The 9,106-nt window shown below is 31.7% G+C and overlaps 1 protein-coding gene across 2 annotated transcripts in view; it reads right to left on the bottom strand.

The window, feature by feature from the left end:
* Nucleotides 1-3,562: 3,562 nt before the first annotated feature.
* Nucleotides 3,563-9,106, bottom strand: part of Su(z)2 (Suppressor of zeste 2) — a 48,665-nt gene continuing 43,121 nt past the window's right edge. For both annotated transcript variants that reach the window (XM_067774975.1, XM_067774976.1), the window contains exon 7: nt 3,563-3,945. The gene's annotated coding sequence lies outside the window, so the exon portion shown is untranslated. The remainder of the gene's footprint in view (nt 3,946-9,106) is intronic.

Below are 9,106 nucleotides of genomic sequence, written 5' to 3'. Positions count from 1 at the left end.
AATCTACTTGTGCTTTTTAGTTATTTTCCTATCTCAAAAAATTAATATTTACTTTTTATTACAGCACGTTAGAGTTTATCCATACATATTTTATGTTTATTTATTTAATTATCGTACTATGCGCCGCATATACAGTAGCGAACAGAAAATTAGCGGTGGGACTTTTTATCAAATTTTGTCAATTTAGTTCTTATTTTCTCTATTATTTTCAATATTAAAAAAAAACACTTTAATGCATTATTTAACGAAACAATGCAAACGAATTTCAAAAACATTCTCGAAAAAACTCGAAAGTTCTAAAAAATTTTACGAAAATTTTGAACCTTTCCATAGGGAGCTGCCTGAATATTTTGAGTATGTAGTTTTGTATCCCAATCAAATATCAAGTTATAGGTCTGTCGAAACTTATATTGATTTTTGAAAGTTATTTTTTCGAATATTATTTTAAATTTTTTTTTTTTTTTTTGATACAAAAAATATTCCCACTTTATATGGGCAAGAATCTAAAACACTCTTTGAAAAAAAATTTTGAGAAATTTAAAATAATGTTGAGAGACTTATAAATTGTCATATATGTAATACTAAAATTTTTGTGATTGTAGCAGCAAAGTGTGACCAGAAAAAATTTAAAATTAGGTACATTCTATTATTGAATACAAAAACAAAAACGTTCAAACAGCAATATATCGGCACTCTGATGTTTGGGAATAGGCTTTTGTAGCAATATAGGAGTATTACATATGTATAAATTGTACTTGTTAGACTAAAAATTATTGCGCTAAAAAACTGCATACTCAAAAAATTCAGGAAATTCCAAATAAAAAGTACAAAATTTACGTAGAATATTTGTCGAATTTAAGATTTTTTTCGAAAATGCTTTTGAGACTGTTTTGCATAGTTGGAGTTGCAAATTTCATAGCAAATTTGCTTAAAATACTAAAAATAAAAAAATAAGAATTTAATTGGCGAAATTTTATCAAATTTACCGCTGCTATTTTTATGTTCGCTGCTGTACCTGAAAGTAGTGTAGTATGTTTGTCTTTAATGTATTTACTTTGTCGTTATTCTTCACTTTAAATGAGTATAATTTACAGCTGTTCACATAAACAGGTTTCGCTTGTTAATAATATTACTTTTTCACTTTCATTACTTTACCCTCATTTTTCTTCTTCCCTAGGTAATGCACAAATTATTCAATTAAATCTAAAATTTTTCAATATTAGTTAAAAAAATAAATAAAAAATATTAGTTACTTAGTAATATATTACACATTTCTTAACGGTGTACCACTACAATTGGGTCTATAAACCAGTAAATATCTATATTATAGTATTGTGCATTTACCGTTATTTTTGTGTAAGTAATAACTTAAATTTATTATTTTTTGTTTTAATATAAATTTAGGTACATCAAAATAATTCATTTTTTTAAATAATATTTGAACGTTATATTACAGAAATTTTGCAGCCTTCGCTGCTGTTTGAATAATTTACCATTCACTAAACATACAAATTCAATTGCAATTGTTATAGTTATATTTATTAATGTACTATAAATGAACTACACTCAAAGCAAAAACTATGGAGAAAGTTAATTTGAAGAAAGACTCTTGTGTTCTTCGAAAAGGAGCCACGTTTTTTTATTGTGTATAAACATATTTACTCAAACATGATAAAAAACGAACAGGTTCATAAGCTGTTGAAATGTTAGTAAACTTAATATTTCTAAGCTATATATGTAAATATATCTGTATTTTTATACATTTGTGGCCTAGCATGTACGCTCGTTTAAAAAAAAACAGCTGTAACCGTTACTAGCATTAATGTATCAGTTATTTTCCTCGTTTATTTATTTTTGCTAGCTTAAAATAAACCTTGTCTAATTGTAACAAAAACTATGTAAACAAATTCGAAAATGTTTTCGGAACAATTCGAACATTCGATAAAATTATTATTATTATTATTATTATTATTATTATTATTAACATATAAATGTTTATCCTGACACAACAATTTAAAACAAAATTATCTTAAAGTGCCAGTCACGTGTTATACAATTTAACTTCTTAGGTGTAATTAATTAAACAGAAAGAAAGGATGAAAGTAGTAGCAGAAGTAGAGGGAAGGAAAGTGAAATATACCAATAATAACTAAGATTAACATATTAGAGAAAATAGATATATATATATATAGATTGTAAAAGAATACATATATGTTCATATATACTCATGCTGTACATAACTAGTATTTATCCATTATTGTAATTATTGTAAAAACTGGTCACCTCGTTTTTGAAAAGCAGTGTATTAGTTAGTTGCCTTAATCTAACAGGAAGAGAGTTCCAAAGACGAACCGCACTTATAAAGAACTGGCGTTCAGAGGTGAGAGTTCTGTGTCTAGTATAGACAAGCTGTACTGACCTTGAAGATTGGAGAAACTGCAGCCTTTGAAACAGGTAGCTGGGCTCCTTAGTATGGATAACCTTATGTATGAATACTAGCACTCTGATTTTTAACAGGTTTTCAAAGGAAATGTTTAGCAACTTTTACCTACTTTTAATCTATATTTTTGTTAATTAAAAACAAGCTCCAATGAACTGCTGAACTTTCAGAAACAATTGACACGTTTCAAACTAAAACAAAAAAAATAAGTAATAAAAATATGGTAGTTATCACGAATGTTCGAATTTTTCTAAAACGTCTTCAAAATTTGTTTACTGTTGTAAATTTTCATATTGTAACAATTCATCAACGCTGTTTTAAATAAACAAAAACAAAAATTCGTAAATTTTTCGAATGTTCACACTTACTCCAAAATGTTTGCAAAATAAGTAACAATCGCTTTCGTTTTGTAATAATGCAGCGAAATTTTTTTTAAGTAATACAAATTTGGAATTTTTATCGAATGTTCGAATTTTTTCGAAAACGTTTTCGAAATTGGTTTACTTTTGTAAGTTTTCATTTTGTAACAGTTCATCAAAGCTTTTTTAATTTAACAAAAATAGGTAACAAAAACTTAGTAATTCTTTCAATTCGTTAAATTCGTATGGGTTTTTGCCAATTCTTTCGCGAACAACGTTTACGATTTTCTGCCGCATAACAAATAAAATTTGCAAAAAAATTGTTTGTGTTGTATCGGCCTATTTATAAAGAATTCAAGGTTCGATTCGAGCTCGAACCTTGAATTGTCAAAAAGAAATTGCATGCTCAGTAAGTTTCTTATGACTCTAAATAAAAGTTTGAAAAATGCAAAATTTCATAATATTACATAGTTTAAGTTATACAATTGTTCAAAGTTGTCATTGGTTAACGAATATAAACGAAAAAGGAAAATAACTGAAAAAATTTTGTTCATAACTTTTGGTTGCTATTTTTTTTTTGTACTCACACATGTACGTTAGAGAATATCACGGCGTATGAAAAAAAGTTGCGGAAAAATTGGATTTTACATCTTCGAAGTTACATATATATGGCTCTACAGCAGGGGTCTGCATTCCATCGATTGCGTTCTCATTGCGTATGCGAAACAGCAGTCACTTTCAATATAAATGCTGTCTGAACACTTCGCTGTCTGAAACACTTTTCAAGATATTTACTTATATAAAAATAAAGTTGGTTAGGTTCTTGTAAAAGTTTTTCCTGAAAGCTTTATATGCACTCTAAATATGCAAGAAGTGATATCGAGTAAAATTTTTTCATACAAATTGACCTATTTTAAAGCCATATACAAACATGTACTTATGTATGTAAGTTTTATTGTGCGTACATATAATTAAAATATCTACACCTTATCAAATAACTATTTAGTAAATTTCCATATTATTATTACTTTACCGTTATCATTTATTAATTGGAATCTGAATCATAATCTTCTTCCGTCCATCTCCAACGGTATTTAACTTCTGAGTCCACTATCTCGAAAAATATTTCACAGCGATTAACTATATCTTTGTGAAGAAATGAAAAGAAGCAATAAGAAAGTAAAAAGATTAAAAATGAAAATACCAAATTGAGAAATCTTCTTAGGATTATAATTTAATTAAAACTCTTAAATATTAAAAATTGATATGTGTCTTTGTTTGAAAATTTTTGTGTTCTGATTTCCGGATTTTTTTCTTTTTGCCTTTTCTAATTACTAATTAATATTTGATTTTAGCGACCTTTATACGTTTAAATGTAATTTTTTTTATATGACTGAGTTGGGCCAAATATTTGCTTAGTTATTTAATATGAATTTGGAGCTTTTAGGCCGATTTAATTAAATCAAACAAGTTTATTTTTTTATTTCCGACGCGTTTCGACACATTTTCGTGTGTTCCTCAGGGAATCTATTTATTAAATACGAAAAACATATATGTTACAAATACAATAATTGGTATTAATTTTGAATATTAAATCACTTACATTGTTTAAACGAGTGGTTTTTGTCACATTTGGCGGCCACCGTGGTGTGATGGTAGCGTGCTACGCCTACCACACCGTATGCCCTGGGTTCACACCCCGGGCAAAGCAACATCAAAATTTTAGAAATAAGGTTTTTCAATTAGAAGAAAATTCTCCTAACCGGGGTCGTTCCTCGGCAGTGTTTGGCAAGCGCTCCGGGTGTATTTCTGCCATGAAAAGCTCTCAGTGAAAACTCATCTGCCTTGCAGATGCCGTTCGGAGTCGGCATAAAACATGTAGGTCCCATCCGGCCGATTTGTAGGGAAAATCAATAGGAGCACGACGCAAATAGGAAGAGAAGCTCGGCCTTAGATCTTTTCGGAGGTTATCGCGCCTTACATTTTTTTTTTTTTGTCGCATTCCTTCAAAAATATAAGTACACAACATTTGTTATTAATATGTGTACTTATATTTTGAAAGAAATGTGACAAAAACCACTGGTTTAAATAATGTAAGTGATTTAATATTCAACATTTATACCAATTATTGTATTTGTAACATATATGTTTTTCGTATTTAATAAATAGATTCCCTGAGGAAGACACGAAAATATGTCGAAACGCGTCGGAAATAAAAAAATAAACTTGTTTTATTTAATTAAATCGGCCTAAAAGCTCCAAATTCATATTAAGTATTTTTTTTTATTTTGCCGGCTCTAGGTCAAAAGTAATAAAACGATTTGGTTTTTTATTTTCGCAATATATATCGATCACCTTCGGAGATCTTCATCAGGGGGCTACAACAATAATACACAATTGAGCTTAGTTTGTAATAACTAATAACAATAATTAAATAAACAATTTTACGTATATAATCACATTCATATTTATATACATACATACAATTTTATTTTTATTTTGCTAATCTGCGTCCGTTCGGTTCGTTATGTAGCTTTGAACTAATTTTCCAGATTAGCAAAATAAAAATAAAATTGTATGTATGTATATAAATATGAATGTGATTATATACGTAAAATTGTTTATTTAATTATTGTTATTAGTTATTACAAACTAAGCTCAATTGTGTATTATTGTTGTAGCCCCCTGATGAAGATCTCCGAAGGTGATCGATATATATTGCGAAAATAAAAAACCAAATCGTTTTATTACTTTTGACCTAGAGTCGGCAAAATAAAAAAAAAAATTTTAATTACTCTGGACAAAAAAATGCATACTTTTCGAAACAACAATTGTTAAAAACTCTTTAATTTCCAAAGAATTTTATAAGATCACATCGCCAGCTGGTATAACGCTGGGGTCCAGGGACCAAAACTCAGCCAAAAGAAACGCCTTTTTTCACACAGAATTCGTCTTGCTTTAACAGAAAGCGATGTATCAAATTTCAAGGCAACATGGTAACAGGTGCAAGTTTGCTATGTTTTGATGAGCCGTTCCTAGTTATAGGGCCGGACGTTTATTTGTCCTTAAAATTTAAAATTCCGGATTTAGCTTTTGTTCTCGGACTTGTAAAATAAAATTGCACATTTTACTTTTATTTGTAGATTTTTTTGGAAAAAGTCCGAAAAATTAAAGGGATGTATGTTTCGTCATGAAAATGCTCTGGGTATCTCCGGGATCCCATAAACTTGCACCTGGGCAAATTTTTTGACCCGGACTTTTTTGACTCAGGAAAAATAGCTGTTTAAAGTTCTAACCACATTTTGAAATGGATTGGATTTATCATTTGCACATAAACAGCACCAGAGTAGGCAAAGGAAGGCCGTGTTTTTTTTACATGTATGTACATTTATATTTGCAACTAAAAAGACGGGGAGATATTGGAGAGACAAACCCCTTAGGTCATTTTATGCGCAACAATTTCATTAGTTTAGATAAAGTTATGCACTTAGCAGTCCATATAAATTTTAAGTGCGTATGTAAATGCATGTAAAATAAGTAAGGAAGGTTAAGTTCGGGTGTAACCGAACATTACATACTCAGTTGAGAGCTATGGTGACAACATAAGGGAAAATAACCATGTAGGAAAATGAACCGAGGGAAACCCTGGAATGTGTTTGTATGACATGTGTATCAAATGAAAGGCATTAAAGAGTATATTATGAGGGAGTGGGCCATAGTTCTATAGGTGGACGCCATTTAGGGATATAGACATTAAGGTGGCCAGGGGTGACTCTAGAATGTGTTTGCACGGTATGGGTATCAAATGAAAGGTCGTAATGAGTATTTTAAAAGGGAGTGATCCTTAGTTCTATAGGTGGACGCCTTTTCGAGATATCGCCATAAAGGTGGATCAGGGTTGACTCTAGAATGCGTTTGTACGATATGGATATCAAATGAAAGGTGTTAATGAGTATTTTAAAAGGGAGTGGGCCTTCGTTCTATTGGTGGACGCCCTTTCGAGATACCGCCATAAAGGTGGACCAGGGGTGACTCTAGAATTCGTTTGTGCAATATGGGTATCAAACGAAAGGTGTTAATGAGTATTTTAAAAGGGAGGGGCCTTAGTTCTACAGGTGGACGCATTTTCGAGGTATCGCAATAAAGGTGGACCAGGAGTGACTCTAGAATGCGTTTGTACGATATGGGTATCAAATGAAAGGTGTTAATGAGTATTTTAAAAGGGAGTGAGCCTTAGTTCTATAGGTGGACGCCGTTTCGAGATATCGCCATAAAGGTGGGCCAGGGGTGACTCTAGATTTCGTTTGTGCAATATGGGTATCAAACGAAAGGAGTTAATGAGTATTTTAAGAGGGAGTGGGCCTTAGTTCTATAGGTGGACGCATTTTCGAGGTATCGCAATAAAGGTGGACCAGGGGTGACTCTAGACTTTGTTTGTACGATATGGGTATCAAATTAAAGGTGTTAATGAGTATTTTTAAAAGGGAGTGGGCCTTCGTTTTATAGGTGTTCGCCTTTTCGAGATATCGCCATAAAGGTGGACCAGGGGTGACTTTAGAATTTGTTTGTATGATATGGGTATCAAATGAAAGGTGTTAATGATTATTTTAAAAGGGCGTGGGGCTTAGTTCTATAGGTGGACCCCTTTTCGAATCAAATGAAAGGTATTAATGAGTATTTTTAAAAGGGAGTGGGCGTTCGTTCTATAGGTGTTCGCCTTTTTGAAATATCGCCATAAAGGTGGACCAGGAGTGACTCTAGAATGAGTTTGTACGATATGGGTATCAAATAAAGGTATTAATGAGAGTTTTAAAAGGGAGTGGTGGTAGTTGTATATGTGAAGGCGTTTTCCAGATATCGACCAAAATTTGGACCAGGGTGACCCAGAACATCATCTGTTGGATACCGCTAATTTATTTATATATGTATGTAATACCTGCCAAGATTTTAAGGGTTTTTTATTTCGCCCTGCAGAACTTTTTCATTTTCTTCTACTTAATATGGTAGGTGTCACAACCATTTTATAAAGTTTTTTCTAAAGTTATATTTCGCGTCAATAAAACAATCCAATTACCTTAACATATTTCATCCCTTTTTCGTATTTGGTATAGAATTATGGCATTTTTTTCATTCGATATCGTTCATTTTAAATAGCGATCTGAGATGAGTGCTCAGGAACCTACATACCAAATTTCATCAAGATACCTCAAAATTTACTCAAGTTATCGTGTTAGCGGACGGACGGACGGACGGATATGGCTCAATCAATTTTTTTTTCGATCCTGATTATTTTGATATATGGAAGTCTATATCTATCTCGATTCCTTTATATATGTACAACCTACCGTTATCCAATCAAACTTAACATACTCTGTGAGCTCTCCTCAACTGAGTATAAAAACAGCTATTGTGTGTGATAAACACTCGCGAACCCAAAGGCAAGTCACTCAAACTTGCAATTTCCTAGTAACCATGAGATCATCAGTGCTTACGAACCTTGCAAGCTTTCATGAGTTGCTGGCGTAGAGCTTGTACACTACGTTTGGTGTAATATGAAATGAGCGGAATGGGTAAATCTCATATATTTGTGAAAATTTTTTAATATCTTTGGGTAAAGTAGATGTGCAAGCATTAAGGGCTAGAATTTTAACTTTGAGACAAAAATATAGATGGAACTCAGAAGATTCAACGTGGTCAAAAATATAGATGGGGCTCAGAAGGTTCCGAAAATAGTCGGGCTAGTACCTTAATGGAGCAACGTCGATAACACTAAAATCTTAGTGGAGTTTCATTATCGTTACAGCAACAAAATTATAGAGCTATTTCGGGGCTATACATAAACTGAAACGGTAAATATAACTTTAAGATTATTCGCGAGACAATTTATAGAAAATGAAGAGATTATTACTTAACGAGATTTTTTCAGACTGATGGTTGGAATCTTTGTGGAATGACATTAGGAACATCCAATAACAAATAACTGACATTTTCGCAATGATGTCCGCTCCGCTTTGGGATTACTGCGCGGGTCTACTTAAGGATCATTTCGAGATTATTCGGGAACTATAGTAGGACCATTTCGGGACAGTTTTCGTACTTTTTTGGACTATTTGTTGGTGTGCTTTGACGACCATTTTAGGATGGTTTCGGGAATGTTAAGTAATTATTCAGAACCTAATAAACCTTTGCGCTTAGGTCACATTAAAGCTCAAGTCGATAACTACAACAGTGGCTCAACTTGAGAATCACAGCTTTCTTAGCAATGAGGGATTTTTTTAAAATACAAAAAATGCTGTTTCTCAATTCT

This window comes from Eurosta solidaginis, chromosome 3 (genome assembly GCF_040869045.1).
Source record: "Eurosta solidaginis isolate ZX-2024a chromosome 3, ASM4086904v1, whole genome shotgun sequence".
In the NCBI taxonomy this organism is placed as follows: Eukaryota; Metazoa; Arthropoda; class Insecta; order Diptera; family Tephritidae; genus Eurosta; species Eurosta solidaginis.
The sequence above is the reverse complement of the archived record's forward strand: the minus strand, read 5'-3'. Positions and strand labels throughout refer to the sequence as shown.